Source organism: Dendrobates tinctorius, unplaced genomic scaffold (assembly GCF_039654945.1).
Source record: "Dendrobates tinctorius isolate UK_male_01 unplaced genomic scaffold, ASM3965494v1 ptg000192l, whole genome shotgun sequence".
Classification (NCBI taxonomy): Eukaryota; Metazoa; Chordata; class Amphibia; order Anura; family Dendrobatidae; genus Dendrobates; species Dendrobates tinctorius.
In genome coordinates this window covers 5,402,042-5,418,310 of record NW_027361859.1, presented here as the reverse complement: position 1 = coordinate 5,418,310, position 16,269 = coordinate 5,402,042, and the positions used below count along the sequence as shown (strand labels likewise).

Sequence of the window (16,269 nt, the reverse complement as noted above, 5' to 3'; positions counted from 1 at the left end):
CTCATATCAACCGGTTCACACAAACACACCATATGGCATACTAGCTACTAAAATAGAGTTGTTTAGCTACATCAAAACCAACAACTCCATAAGATATCAACAGTAGTTTGCAAAAGACAACTGACAACCTGTTAAACTAAATAACAAGAAGGAGAAGAGAAAAGAGAAGAAATGTTTATAGGGACCATGAGGACAAATCACAAAGGCAGACGGAGTATGAACTATGATACCAGCATATGGCAAATTGAGAGGCAAAAGAAGACATACATTTCAAGTAGGGATCACCGTAAAAAATATATCATTTTTATTTCAAAGGCAATACTTAACACCAAAAAGCACAAGAATATAAAACCATTTAAAATATACAGAGGTTTTTGAACCAATATCTGTATAGATGAGAGCAGCAAACACATCCTATAATAAATCCACTAGGTGTACATAAATCCCACATGCAGCATAACTACAAAGACAGTGTAAAAAATTCATAATAGCTTTATAATACAGTAATAGGTAGATTCCCAATTATGAAATAATACCACAGTCTATGTAGAAAAGCCCTGATAGTATATTTTTTACGGTGATCCCTACTTGAAATGTATGTCTTCTTTTGCCTCTCAATTTGTCATGTTGGTTATTTCTAAGACATACTGTGGTTGGATCCCACTTAATGAGTTCCATAATTTGATGGTGCCCTCCGTATTTATGAAATGTTAAGATACCGGCATATCAAATATCGTAAAAGGATAAGGTAGCAATTATCTTAGCTTTCTCTGGTACATCAATGAGGGAAAGAGGGACTCCCAATTAAATCATTTTGCAGCCACTTTGTTAGCCCATACACAAGCGGCAGCTATCAGGGATTTCATCCGGAGAAGTCTAGCCACCTCCCCAAACCATTCCTCTAGTGAAAGTGTGTCTAAGGACTTCCAGTGTTGTGGAATTACCACCTTAGTGGCCTGAAGAAAGTGCCTCAATAACAATTTCTTGAAAGCATTTTTAGCCATGGGAAACAAATAGTAGAATTGCTTCCGGGCTTTTAGGGATTGATACCTCCGTCATTTCTTTAATCGCTTTAAGAACACCTTACCAGAAGCCCACCAGGGCCGGGCACGCCCACCATATATGCGACATCGAACACACATGGGCCCCACATCGCCAGCACAAGTTGGATACTCCCGGGAACCATTTATGAAAGATACTATTTTATAACTAGTTTCCTGAGCTTTAGTGGCTATATTAGATTTATGAGAGAGAAGAAAACATTTATACCATTGTTCTCTTGTAAAGGTTTGATGGAGTTCCCTTTCCCATGCCTTACAAAAAGGGGGAAGCATATCCAGATCACTATCCAATAGAAGCTTATAGATATCGTCTGAGACGACAAAACATTGTTCTTCATGTTAGTGGTAAATATAGGCTGATTTTTATTGCGTTTATTTTGGAAAATATCTGAGTTTTGGCAAAAAATGTAAAAATTTTTGCAAATCTTTTAGTTTGTATGCCCTTAACCCCTTCATGACCCAGCCTATTTTGACCTTAATGACCTGGCCATTTTTTGCAATTCTGACCAGTGTTCCTTTATGAGGTAATAACTCAGCGATTCTGATTGTTTTTTCGTGACGTATTGGGCTTCATGCTAGTGGTAAATTTAGGTCGATAATTTTTGCGTTTATTAGTGAAAAAAATGGAAATTTGGCGAAATGTTCAAATTTTGAATTTTTATTCTGTTAAACCAGAGAGTTATGTGACACAAAATAGTTAATAAATAAGATTTCCCACATGTCTACTTTATATCAGCACAATTTTGGAAACAAAATTTTTTTTTGTTAGGAAGTTATGAGGGTTAAAAGTTGACCAGCGATTTCTCATTTTTACAACAAAATTTACAAAACCATTTTTTTAGGGACCACCTCACATTTAAAGTCACTTTGAGGGGTCTATATGGCAGAAAATACCCAAAAGTGACACCATTCTAAAAACTGCACCCCTCACGGTACTCAAAACTACATTCAAGAAGATTATTAACCCTTCAAGTGCTTCACAGGAACTAAAGCAACGTGGAAGGAAAAAATGGACATTTTAATTTTTCCAACAAAAATTTTCTTTTAGCATCAATGTTTTCATTTTCACATGGGCAACAAGATAAAATGGATTGTAAAATTTGTTGGTCATAAACCACTGTTTGTGTGCACGGCAGGGCTCAAAAGGGAAGGAGCGCCATTTGACTTTTTGAATGGAAAACCACCATGGTTACTTACCGGTAGCCGGTTTTTCCGGAACCCATGACAGCACACCTGAGAGAGGGATCCTCCCTGCCAGGACAAGAACCTACTGAGACATAAGGGGCGGCACCTCACCCCCCGCTTCAGTTGGGTTACAGAGCATTGAGAGGACTTCCCGGTTAGTTACATGTTTAATCCAACACCACATCACTCAAAAGCACCCTACTAATTGTGCACACCCATACGGTGAAAAAGGGGGGGAAGATACGGGTGTTGTCATGGGTTCCAGAAAAACCGGCTACTGGTAAGTAACCATGGTGGTTTTCCCTTCACCCAAGACAGCACACCTGAGAGATTTTTGGAGACTTCGAAACACCTTAGGGAGGGACCACCACTTGCATCACCCTTCTACCAAAGGTTAAGTCAGCAGAGGAGGATAGATTTCATCTACAGTGCTTAAAGAAGGTTGAAGGTGAGGCCCAGGTAGCGGACTTACAAATCTGTTCAATCGATACCTCTGCCTTTTCAGCCCAGGAGGTCGCCACGGCTCTGGTGGAATGAGCCTTGATGCCGTCAGGAATCGGGATACCACTAGCTGAGTAGGCTACACTAATGGCCTCCCTAATCCATCTAGCAATAGTCCCTTTCGAAACCCCATAGCCTTTCCTGGCACCCTGAAAAGCTACGAATAGGGACTGGGACCTCCTCCACTGGCTAGTGACAGATATGTATTCCAATAGAGCTCTCTTAACATCCAAACTATGGAATTTTTCCTCCCCCAAATTTTTTGGATTCTCGCAGAAGGATGGGAGGACAATCTCCTGACCCCGATGGAAATCTGATGCTACCTTAGGTAGATAAGCGGGGTCTGTTCTTAACACCACCCTATCCTGAAAAACTTGTGTATAAGGTGGATTTACCGAGAGAGCCTGTAAGTCGCTTATTCTGCGGGCCGACGTAAGGGCCACTAAAATGATTGTTTTTAGGGTCAGAACCTTTAGGGGTAGCTGGTGTAATGGCTCATACGGTTCCTTTGTAAGGGACTCTAGCACTAGGTATAAATCCCAGGGGGCTATTCTGGGTATTGGGATAGGCCTAGCTCTATGGCAGGATTTAATGAATCTGGCAACCCATCTATTTGATGCCAAGTTGTAGAGCGCCCCCAGTGCAGACACCTGAACTTTAAGCGTGTTCACCGCTAACCCCAGCTGCAACCCTGATTGTAAAAACTCCAAGATGGCACTAATCGGGGGTTCTTTTTCTAACGGCTTACCTAGGAACTGTAGGAACTTAGTCCATGTTCTGCCGTAGATGTTAGTCGTCACCGGTTTCCTACTCTTTAGCAGGGTGGCCACCAACCCGGGGGAGAACCCTCTATCCATTAAAAGCGACCTTTCAAATTCCACGCCGTCAGATGGAATCCTTTGACCTGCGCGTGGAATATTGGGCCTTGAGCTAGTAGGTCCGGGATTTCTGGCAGAGCCCATGGATCGGAGAGGGATCACCCTGGCTCGATCGTTTCTGATCTTCTTGACAACTGTTGGAATCAGAGCCACTGGGGGAACGCATAAGCTAGCCTGAAGTTCCACTGAATGTGCAATGAGTCCACTGCCCATGGCTTTTCCCTCGGGTTTAGAGAGCAAAACCTTTGTTTGCCTGTTGCGCTTGTTGGCAAAGAGGCCTATTACTGGTTTCCCCCAAAGCTGCGTTATTTTTTGAAAAATGGACCGATTTAGCACCCATTCTCCTTGCCTCAGGGCATTGCTGCTCAGAAAATCTGCTTCTATGGTTTTCTGTCCCTTTTATGTGTAAGGCTGTCAAGGAGTGTAGGTGTTGTTCTGCTCTGCTCAGAATGTCGCTCGCCGCTTTCATTAGGGAGTGTGATCTTTTCCCTCCTTGGTGGTTGATGTACGCCACTGTTACCTTGTTGTCCGACATGATGCGTACATTGCGACCCTTGAGTAGCGGAATGAAGTGGCTTAGGGCCTTGTTAACTGCCCACAGTTCTCTTAGGTTGGAAGATGCCCCCATTTCTTGAGGTGTCCAGGAGCCCTGGCCCACGAGGCCCCTTAGGTGTGCCCCCCACCCCGAGGAGCTTTCATCTGTTAAAATCACATCTGTCGTCTGTCTGTCCCAAGGTATTCCTGAGGTCAGATTTGTACCATCCAGCCACCAGTTGAGAGAGTCTCTGGTTTTTAAGGAAAGCTCCAGCTTTCCTTCTAAACGCCCTTTTAGCGATCTTTGTGCTGATAATATCTCCCCTGGAGTTGTCGGGTGTGAAATTGAGCCCACCTGACCGCCGGAATACAGGACGTTAGGGTACCTAGTAGGGACATCGCCTTTCTCAATGTCATACATGGTTGATTTCGGGCCGCCAAAGCCAGATTCTGTACCTTCTCTATTTTGGTCTCTGGGAGCAGACACGCCTGCCGTTCCGAATCTAGTATAAATCCCAGGAAGGTCTGTTTTTTAGGGGTTGTAGTTTTGATTTTTTGAAATTGATTATCCACCCTAATTCTTGCAAGGTGTCGGTCACCCGGCTCAACTGTGCCGTGCAGTGGTCCTCTGAGCTGCCCACTATAAGGAAATCGTCCAAGTATGGTATTATGACCGTATCGTGAATCCGGAGAAAGGCTGTCACCTCCGCTATGACCTTGGTGAAAATCCTCGGGGCTATGGATATGCCAAATGGAAGAGCTCTGAATTGGAAATGCTTCAGTACGCCTTGGATATAAAGCGCTACCCTCAAGTATTTTTGGTAATCTGGATGGATAGGGATGTGATAATATGCATCCTTTAAATCGACTACGGCCATAAAACAATCTTGATGTAGTAGCTTTACAGCCGTAGTCACTGACTCCATCTTGAAGGTCTGGTTTCTTATCCACCAATTGAGCCATCTGAGGTTTATAATCGTCCTGAATGATTGATCCGGTTTTTTTTTAATCAGAAAAAGGGGTGAATAGAACCCCCTTCCTTCCTGTGTGTTTGGGACTTCGTAAAGTACCCGCTTGTCTATCAGGCTCAAGATCTCCGCTTCTAAGGCCAACTGTTCTTCGGTCACCTTCCTGATGGGTGTAATGACGACCACGGGTTTTGGCTGGCGCACAAAGGGGATTCTCAGGCCTTCTCTTAAGATACCCAGGATCCAGGTATTGGAGGAGATCTTTTCCCAGGCCTGGAAAAAGAGTGTCAATCCCCCCCCCCCACTGGAATACTGGCGTCATTGTGGCGATTTCTTTGAGGTGGAGGTGCCTCCACCAAACATAAATCCCGACTCTTTTTTCCTTTTAGCCTCCCATCTTCTCCTGTCAGCCGTAGGACGCCCTCTATTGAATCTTCCCCTCCAAAAGGGCTGTCTTCTCTGTTCCGCCGGGAAACTGGGGAAGTCTTTTTACCTATCGCTTGCCTTCTCCAGGATATCGTCCAAGTTCTTGTCGAATAAGAACTGACTATCGCAGGGGAGAGAGCACAATTTAACTTTAGACTGTAGGTCACCTGGGCAGCCCTTATCCATAACGCGTGTCTGGCAGCATTTGATAATCCCGCTGCCCTAGCTGTCAACCTCAGAGTCCGCCAAGGTATCTGCCAAAAATGCTGCTGCCCTGTGCAAGAGATACATATCTGCTAATATCTTCTCTCTTGGGACCTTTGATGCTAGCTTGTCTTCTAACTGCTGCAGCCAGATCATGAGGGAGCGTGCCGTGCAGGTGCCTGCTATCACCGGCTTTAGTCCTCCTGCTGTCGCTTCCCACGCGTGCCTCAAATATGAGTCCGCCTTTTTGTCCAGCGGGTCTCTAAGGATCCCTGAGTCTTCCAAGGGCAGGGCTGACTTTTTAGAAGACCTGGATACTGCTGCGTCTATTTTTGGGACTTTGTCCCATATCTCCGCATCCTTGTGCTCAAAGGGGTATCGTCTCTTAGAGGTGGACGGAAGGGCCCCTTATATTTCGGGTTTCCTCCACTCTCTGTCAATAAGCGCTTGGACCTTCTCATTCACTGGAAAGGTCCATTTTTTCCTCTCTTGAAGCCCCCCAAACATGACATCCTCTATGGTTTTAGCCGCCTTCTCTTCCTGTAGGCCCATTGTGGTTCTAATGGCCTTTAGGAGAGCATCTGTGTCTTCTACAGGGAAACATGGCTTACCCCCGTGTCACTGTCTGAGGAGGATGCCTGTTCCACATGAGACGAGGCTGATGAGGAATCTGTGGGAGAACTAAGGGGGTTCTTCCTACTTTTCTTCCCTTTTTTCAATAGGGTCTTAATTGAACCCTCCATTTCTGACCTAAGGGCGGATATCAAATTGGCTGCGAAACTAGGCGCTTCTTCCGCCATGGTTCGCTGAATGCAAGAGGCGCAGAGATCTTTCTGCCAGTCTCTTGCTAGGGGAGTTTTACATATAGCACAGTCCCTATTATTCTTATTGCTTCCTGCTTTTTTGGGCCTTTCCTACAGGGTAAAGCATACAACAGAGAATCCCTATTAACATAAATGCTAGCATTCACGAAGATCACTCACCACCCATAATCAAGGGTACCGGACTCGGAGGCTGCGTCGGAGCACATGACCTGTGCTCTCTGGACCTTGAGGATTCTCCCGATCTGCGGCTGAGGCAGCTGCTGCTTGAGCGACTTCCATGTTTGCCTGAGGGTTGTGAGGGAGGCAGAGACAGCGATCACTACTGCTCCGACTCCACTTTCCACCCCCGCCGCTGGTCCTTGATTATATGCAGCCTCTGCCGGTGGTGTCTCCTCCCTTCCCCCCTGCGACCGCCGGCGGACCGCTTCAGAAAAGCCGGCCGGCGTCGCACCCGGCGCCATGACACTGTCGCCCTGTGCTGACATCAGCCAGCGCACCCAGAATCCATAGCGCCGCTGACATCAGCGGCCGGAAGAAGCCTGCGAGATGCAGTGCGCGCAAGGGGAGGGCGGCGCGGTGGGGGCTCCCCAGAGCCACCGGGTTCCCACCCGCGCCCACACGAACCCGGGGCCTATAGGCTCGGGGACTGTGCTTCCAGGACCCGACGGCCGGCACTACAGGTAAGTTACCTGTTCTTCCTGCGCCGGGACCAGCCTGGGTCTCTTTCTCTTCCTTTTTTTTTTTTTTCTTCGCCCATGACAGGCACCGCCACAGTGGGATTCCTTCCAGGACAGGAACCCAACTGAAGCGGGGGAGAGGTGCCGCCCCTTATGTCTCAGTAGGTTCCTGACCTGGCGGGGCGGATGCCTCTCTCAGGTGTGCTGTCATGGGTGAAGGGAAAATATGCTGGAATATTTAGCGGTTGCCATGTCGTGTTTGGAGAGCCCCTGTGTGCCTAAACATTGGAGCTCCCCCACAAGTGACCCCATTTTGGAAACTAGACCCACCAAGGAACTTATCTAGATGCATAGTGAGCACTTTGAACCCCCAGGTGCTTCACAAATTGATCCGTAAATAAAAAGTACTTTTTTTCACAAAAATTTTCTTTTAGCCTCAGTTTTTTCATTTTCACATGGGCAACAGGATAAAATGGATCCTAAAATTTGTTGGGTAATTTCTCCTAAATACACGGATACCTCATATGTGGTCATAAACCACTGTTTGGGCGCACAGCAGGGCCTGGAAGGGAAGGAGCGCCATTTGACTTTTTGAATGGAAAATTAGCTCCAATTATTAGCGGACACCATGTCGCGTTTGGAGAGCCCCTGTGTGCCTAAACAGTGAAAACCCCCCACAAGTGACACCACTTTGGAAACTAGACCCCCCCCCAATGAACTTATCTAGATGTGTGGTGAGCACTTTGAACCCCCAAGTGCTTCACAGAAGTTTAAAACTCAGAGCAGTGAAAATAAAAAATCATTTTCTTCAAAAATGATTTTTTAGCCCACTATTTTTTATTTTCACAAGGCTATCAGGAGAAATTGGACCACAAAAGTTGTTGTGCAATTTGTCCTGAGTACACAGATACCCCATGTGTGGGGGGAATCACTGTTTGGGTGAATGGGAGAGCTCGGAAGGGAAGGAGCGCCATTTTGGAATGCAAACTTTGATGGAATGTTCTGTGGGCGCCATGTTGCGTTTGCAGAGTCCCTGATGTGCCTAAACAGGAGAATCCCCCCATTTTGGAAACTAGACCTCCCAAGGAGCTTATCTAGATGTGTAGTGAGCACTTTGAACCCCCAAGTGCTTCACAGAAGTTCATAAACGCAGAGCCGTGAAAATAAAAAAAATCACTTTTTTTCCTCAAAAATGATTTTTTAGCCCGCTATTTTTTATTTTCCCAAGGGTAACAGAAGAAATTGGACCCCAAATGTTGTCCAGTTTGTACTGAGGATGCTGGTACCCCATATGTGGGGGGAACCACTGTTTGGGGCAAGGCAGGGCTCAGAAGGGAAGGAGCGTCATTTGACTTTTTGAATGGAAAATTAGCTCAAATCGCTAGTGAACACCATGTCGTGTTTGGAGAGCCCCTGTGTTTCTAAACTGTGGAGCTCCCCCACAAATGACCCCATTTTGGAAACTAGACCCCCTAAGGAACTTATCTAGATGTGTGAGCACTTTGAACCCCTAGGTGCTTCATAGAAGTTTATAACGCAGAGCCGTGAAAATAAAAAATCTTTTTTTTCCTCAAAAAATGATTTTTTTAGCCCGCAATTTTTATTTTCGCAAGGATAACAGGAGAAATTGGACCCCAAAAGTTGTTGTACAGTTTGTGCTGAGTACGCTGGTACCCCATATGTGGGGGGAACCATTGTTTGGGCACACGTCGGGGCTCGGAATGGAAGTAGTGACGTTCTGAAATGCAGACTTTGATGGAATGGTCTGCGGGCATCGTTATGTTTGTAGAGCCCCTGATGTGCCTAAACAGTAGAAACTCCCCAAAAGTGACCCCATTTTGGAAACTAGACCTCCCAAGGACTTATCTAGATGTCTGGTGAGCACTTTGATCCCCAAGTGTTTCACAGAAGTTTATAATGCAGAGCTGTGAAAATTAAAAATCATTTTTTTTCCACAAAAATAATTTTTTAGCCCCCATTTTTTTATTTTCTCAAGGGTACCAGGAGAAATTAAACCCCCAACGTTGTTGTGCAATTATTCCTGAGTACGCTGATACCCCATATGTTGGGGTAAACCACTGTTTCGGCACACGTCGGGGCTTGGAAGGGAGGGAGCACCGTTTGACTTTTTGAATGCAAAATTGGCTGGAATCAATGGTGGCGCTAAGTCACGTTTGGAGACCCCCTGATGTGCCTAAACAGTGGAAACCCCTCAATTCTAACTCCAATCCTAACCCCAACACACCCCTAATCACAACTCTAACCCCAACACACCCCTAGGAACTTATCTAGATGTGTTGTGAGAACTTTTAACCTCTAAGTGCTTCACTGAAATTTATAACGCAGAGCCATGAAAAAAAATCATTTTTTCCCACAAAATGATTTTTTAGCCCACAATTTTTTATTTTCCCAAGGGTAACAGGAGAAATTAGACCCCAATGTTGGTATGCAAATTTGTCCTGAGTATGCTGATGCTCCATAGGTTGGGGTAAACCACTGCTTGGGCACACGTCGGGATTCGGAAGGGAGGGGGCACCGTTGACTTTTTGAAAGCAAAATTGGCTGTAATCAATGGTGGCGCCTTGTCGCATTTGGAATCCCCCTGATGTTGGAAACCCCTCAATTCTAACTCCAACCCTAACCCCCAACACACCCCTAACCCTAATCCCAAACCTAACAATAACCCTTACCACAACCGTAACCCTAATACCAACCCTAACCACAAACCTAACTATAAAATCACCTCTATCCCTAATCCCAACCCTAACCCTAATTCCAACCCTAACCTAATAGGAAAATGAAAATAAATATATTTTCTTTATTTCATTATTTTTCCCTAACTATGGGGGGTGATAAAGGGGGATGGGGGGTTATTTACTATTTTTTTTTTTATTTTGACCAAAATTAACCATTAGGAAAAATCTTTCTATTGTTGCCGGGTGCCCATCACACATTATTTTTTTTGCAGTCGACTTATACAGTTAATAACGGCGATCGCAAAACCAAGGTCGGTAAAAACCGACCCGAGCCAAGTTCTCCGAGACCCTGGAGAAAATCCGGCTCTGGGGGGCGCTATACACTTTTTCCATAGAGCCGTGAATCTACGGCGCTGTGGTTTAAGTACCGTATTTTTCGGATTATAAGACGCACCGGACCATAAGACGCACCCCAAAGTTTCAGAAGGAAAATAGGGGAAAAAAAATAATGTGTCAAATGGGGGTCAGTCTTACAGTCCGAATTCAGCTTACCAGGAAAGGGATCGGCACAGGTGGAGGAGTGTTCACAGGGATCGTTCGGTGGTCCAGGCTGGTGCGGTGGCCTCCGGTAAATCCCATCCCAAGTTGGTGCGGTGGCTGAAGCTCTGTGCTAGCGCAGGGGCTCTGTGCTCCGGGGCATGGGGGCTGTGCTCCGGGGCAGAGGTACTCTGTGCTCCATGGGGGGCTCCGCTGGCATTTCGTCAAAGCCCTGAGGCCCCCGCACATTCGTTGCTGCCATGTTGCAGTGGCCGCCGGGAAATGCCGGCAGAGCCCCCCCCAGAGCACAGAGAGCTGCTGCCACTGCCCCGAAGCACAGCCCGCCACCACAACACCACAGAGCCCCGGCCGCACCGCCACAGCCGCAGGATTTTTAAGTATATTGCGACCATAAGACGCACCCCCATTTTCCTCCAAAATGTTTGGGGAAAAAAGTGCGTTTTATGGTCCAAAAAATACGGTACCCTTAACTACCGCCATTAAAAGGCTTATCGGTGGTCGTTAAGGGGTTAAAGTTAACTGTGAAAGAGACCTGACTTTAGCACTCAAGGCAGTAGCTCACCTGAGCGTTCCATTCCAAACAGAAGAAATGCTAAATTACTAGGCCAAATCAAGCACAGCTGTTCATCTGGCTAAGCTAGTGCTTTATTCTTTGCACTATGATGCAAAGAATGAAGCAACAGAAGCTGGATCTGGGACCATAAACACAAGGACTCTATAACCAGAGTTGGGGCCCGAGACAAAATGTAAAGTGGTATGCCAATAATACAAGGTGCAGACACACAACAAGGCACAAGTCAGAAGGTCTAAGCCAGAGGGCCACCACCAGAGGCAAAAAGGCACAAAGCCACAACGCCCGAGGTACTATGCAGCACAGAGGCACTATGACACACTAATGATACACCATGAGGCACAGAAGCACTATGATGCACAGAGGCACTATGAAGCACTATAATACAATATGATGCAAAAGGCAAAATGAAGCACTATGATGTCATGTGATGCATAGAGGCACTATGATGCAATATCATGCATAGAGGAACTATGAAGCACTATGATGCCATATGATGCACAGAGGCACTATGATGCAGTATGATGCATAGAGGCACTATGAAGCACTATGATGCATAGAGGCACTATGAAGCACTGTGATGCAATATGATGCATAGAGGCACTATGAAGCACTGTGATGCAATATGATGCACAGTTACATTCAAGTGAGCAATCTCTCAGCGAGTTCAGGATAAACCTCCACTCTGAATATTACATCTCAATTGTCAGACTGACTCCACTGTAAGGAGCCAATTAATGAGCCATAGCTGAAGGGCAGTCTTCATGGAGACAATGTGCTGTATTAACACCATGTTAATCACATGGAGTAGTTAAGTTGCAAAGACAAGTGAATCACCTCTTTACTGAACCAAAAAATGGAAAACATGCCTTACAAAGTCACTCTGAAGCCCGATCATAAGGCTCTGCGCAGACAACTAACTGAAGTCAAATCATGAGATGTAGCCGGGACATATAGCCTAACTATTGCCTAGATGTCCAAGGCCTAGCTGCGTATATGGGAAAGCCCACCTCATCACATGAGGCTCTAGGTCCAGCTTTGGCACAAAGGCATGGGACTAACATCTGCCTAGAGGCCTAGGCCATCAACACATACCTGCTGGGAAAACCGAGAGCCCACCATGAAGGGAAGCGGCATTATGTCATGAATGTTGCATTACTGCCAATGATTTCCTCTCCTGTGCCCCATGAGATCCAGGAAACCAGCCTGATGCCTGTCTCGTTCTGCACTTCTGCGTTTCAACGTGGAATGCATGCTGACTGTGTGCCTGCTTGGACTTCACCGTAAGTGCAATGGCCTTCTTCACTGAGCGACTTCCGGAAATAGTGGTGGCTTGCCTGCCGGCGTCGGAGCTTCCACTGCAGGAGGAAGCGGCTCTACCCAGGAGCCTCTTCCACTCATTGGTCTCTGTTGCTGAGGGACTCCCGCTGCTTGACAGTGGGAAAGATCCCCCTGAGCTCCGCAAAACGTTCACAGTCTATCTTCACTCTAGGAGCAAGCTCTCATACAACTGTCCCCTGTTGGGATAGAAAAAACACTGGAGGGTGGAGGTGGGAGGGGCCTTTTAACCTCTCTGTGATCCTGTCCCGCTATAGGTCAAGGAAGGTCTACCTCCATGATGCTGTCCAGAGGTATGCAATGGAAAAAAATATTTTTTAATGGTGGTGCTTCTTATAATCCATGCGTCTTATTGCTTACCGGGTGTGGTGGCTGCGGTGAAGGAGTGGGGTGATGCCGCAGGCTGAGATAAGGAGGTGTTCCGATGTGCAGCGGGTGTCTTGTGCTGCTGCAGTGCCCAGTGTCTCCGGGTGCCCGGCGGTTGCTAGCCTGCATCATCGGAATCGGTATACGCATTATAAGACACACACCCATTTTCCCCCCAAATTTGGAGGAAAAAAATGCGTCTTATAATCCATAAAATAAGGTATAACCCATTGGGAATTTATCTACAGATGTAGTGACGATTTTGACTCCATGGGTGGTTTCCAGAAACCAACAGCAGTGGATGTTGCTGAGTGAAAATTGTAAACTCCCGTTGTAGAGACCAGTACGCTGAAGTGACCAGTACAGTATGCCCAGCTCATGCTTCTGGAGACACGCACCTGTAAATTAGGCTAGCTCTCATCACTACAGAAATGCCAAATATGTGGGCGCTAAATGTTGTTTACGCACAATGGGGCTCAGAAGGGAGGGAGCGTTTGGATTTGGGAACAGAGAATTTGCTGAATTTCTTTTGGCGGGTGAGGAGCCATTTAGCTTTTCCAGAGGCTTTGTCCTACCACTAACATGGAAGCCCCCTATATTTCCAGTAACAGATGGCAGATCTGAGTGGGGACTTGCTTTTTTGTGGATTGAGAGGAAGCTTTTATTGGGATCACAGTTATCCAGCGCTCTACACTGACCACTTACTTTGGGGTTTCCATCTAAATCTCTGAGTGACATGATTCAGATGAAATCCCCGATGGATCCAATCACAATACTGAGGCAGCAGAGTTACTCTGGACTCCGTCTGGCCTTTGTTCCGCGGTTTCCTTTTTTTCAGAAGTGCACAATACTGTGGCTGACGGCACTTTTATGCAATCCTAAAAAGATGGACACAGCCGGATCACAAGTCCTATGGCGGGACAAGATGACGGTTTCAGCTGTACCATCTGAATTTACATCCATCTTTTTTATCTCGTTTTATTGCACTTTCTATTCGGCGCTATAATGATAAACCCATTGTTCATTGCCTCGTTTTTTTATTTTTTTTACGGTGTTCACTGAAGGGGTTAACTAGTGAGACAGTTTTATAGCGGGTTGTTACTGACGCATTAATACCAAATATGTGTACTTTTATTTTTTTTTATTTACATACATATTTTACCAATAAATACATTTATTTTAATTTTTTTTTATTTATTTGGAGATTTTAAAAATATATATTTTTACACAATATTTTTTTTTTTAAACTTTATTACATTGTCCCAGTATGGAACATTACTATATAATGTCAGATCGCTGATATGACACTTAGCACTACAATGTATCAGATCAGCCATCTGACAGATAGGGAAGGAGGCTTCTCAGGTCCTGCTGTCAGCAGGTGCTGAGAAGCCACCTCCCTGCAGGACCCCGAAGCCATCTTGGTGCAGACAGCAACCCTGATGAAGAAGCTCGGAGTCCTTTGAAGCGCATCGTTTCTTTGGCCCTCTCGCGCACCCGTCGCTCAGTTCTGGTGATGTCACCCACACCACACCACACCCCAACCTCGCCACTGCACGGTTGTGCTTCCAGACAGAATACACTGCCGGCTTTTCAACTCCGGTATTGGTAGGGAACCTGCAGCCATGGAAGGACGCTCCTCAGACCTCTCACCCTCCACACGGATCCTGTACCTTCACTGGACTCCCAGCATGTGCATCGCGCTCACCGCTATCCCAGTAAGTAGTTCTTGATTATCCCTTATTCTTATATATTGTTGGTGACCGCTCACACACAGGATTATCATATATGCCCAGGGTTGGAGCCTGGGATTATATTCTTATATGCTACCATTCTGTAAGCCCATTTATTTGACCTGTGATTATTTGCACACAGAACATACACCTGAAATCCAGGACTGTAGCGCGGTATCTTTCATCTTATAAAGTGTGTTATGCTTACTGCCAGTGATGGGTTAGTCCAGAAACTGGGTAGCAGAGAATTAACCACCAGGAGTGAGGGTATGCAGGAATTATACACAAATACAAGATGGCAGCACAATGTAAAAGAATTGTTGGAGCATCCTGCATAACTAAACTCTGAAGTCTCAACACTAAGACAAGGGTCACAATGTCCAAAACCTAGTAAGAAGGGCACTTCATGCAATCATATAACACAAATCCCATGAAAAATAACATGGAACAAAGAAGAGATCCCAATAATATTAAAAAATCATTTTAAAATGATTTTTTAATATTATTGGGATCTCTTCTTTGTTCCATGTTATTTTTCATGGGATTTGTGTTATATACTAAGACAAGGGTACCTGGCCTAAGAAGATGATGTCACAGAGATGCATCAGGCAACTTGTAAACCTCGACACGGAGCACAGCAAAGAACAGCAGTTGTATGGAAAAGTAACCAAGCCTGGCTAGGGCACTGATTAACACAGATATCTCCAATGATTAGATCTATCAATGGGGACAGGGGGGACTGGCTCCTTACCAACAATGCAGTAATGAAACTGCCGCTACCTTCCTGTTCATCAAGATCCAACCTGTAGTTCTAAGAAAAAAAACTCCCAAAAAGAGATAATTTTTGGACGGCTAAAAGCAGGGCTGTGGAGTCGGAGTCGGTGCTCATTTTGGTGGAGTCGGAGTTGGAATAAAATGGACCAACTCCTAAAATATATAATAAATTGGGTACAGTAGTTCAATGCAGAATGTGCTGAATATTTTTTTCATAGGAATTTGGGAAAGTTATAAAATGTCCTATAAATGACTGTTCTATTCCTGATCTAAGGCTACATTCACACACAGCGTTTTTCCTGCGTTTTTTGAGGATACGCTTTTCAGCTGCAAAAGCAGATCAGCTTTTTAAAAAACCGCATCACCTGAAAGGTTTTTGAGCTCATAGATAATTTCAATAGCAAAAGCAGATTAGAAATTTGCTCTATCTATCCATTTATCCATATCTGTCTATCCATATCTTGTCTGTACCTAAAAGAATAATAGCCGGGTAGCACACAGACTAACACTTTTTTTTTTTAGCACCAGCCAGGTACACCTCATAGCTACCCATAAGGATGCCCAGGACAGGCATTGCTCATCTTCAGTAACACATCAACATCAACTGATAGTTGGAATAAATAGACTGCATTCATCACCACATCTTCTTAAGGTGCAGGCTTTATTTTTAAGTGTAGGGGTGTGCAGTATGAGGTTCTGCAGCAGCTGAGGTGTGCAGTATGAGGTTCTGCCCCCCCCCTAGGTTTGAGCCTGGCTACGCCCATGGTGTGAATGTAGCCTGAGGATCTAGGTATACACACACACACACACACACACACACATACACACACACACACACAATATACACAGTACAGACCAAAAGTTTGGACACACCTTCTCATTCAAAGAGTTTTCTTTATTTTCATGACTATGAAAATTGTAGATTCACTCTGAAGGCATCAAAACTATGAATTAACACATGTGGAATTAACAAAA

The 16,269-nt window shown here is 45.4% G+C and overlaps 1 protein-coding gene across 1 annotated transcript in view; it reads right to left on the bottom strand.

Moving 5' to 3' along the window:
• The window catches only part of LOC141055789 (uncharacterized), a 123,227-nt gene that overhangs the window by 14,419 nt on the left and 92,539 nt on the right, over nt 1-16,269 (bottom strand). The window lies entirely within an intron of this gene.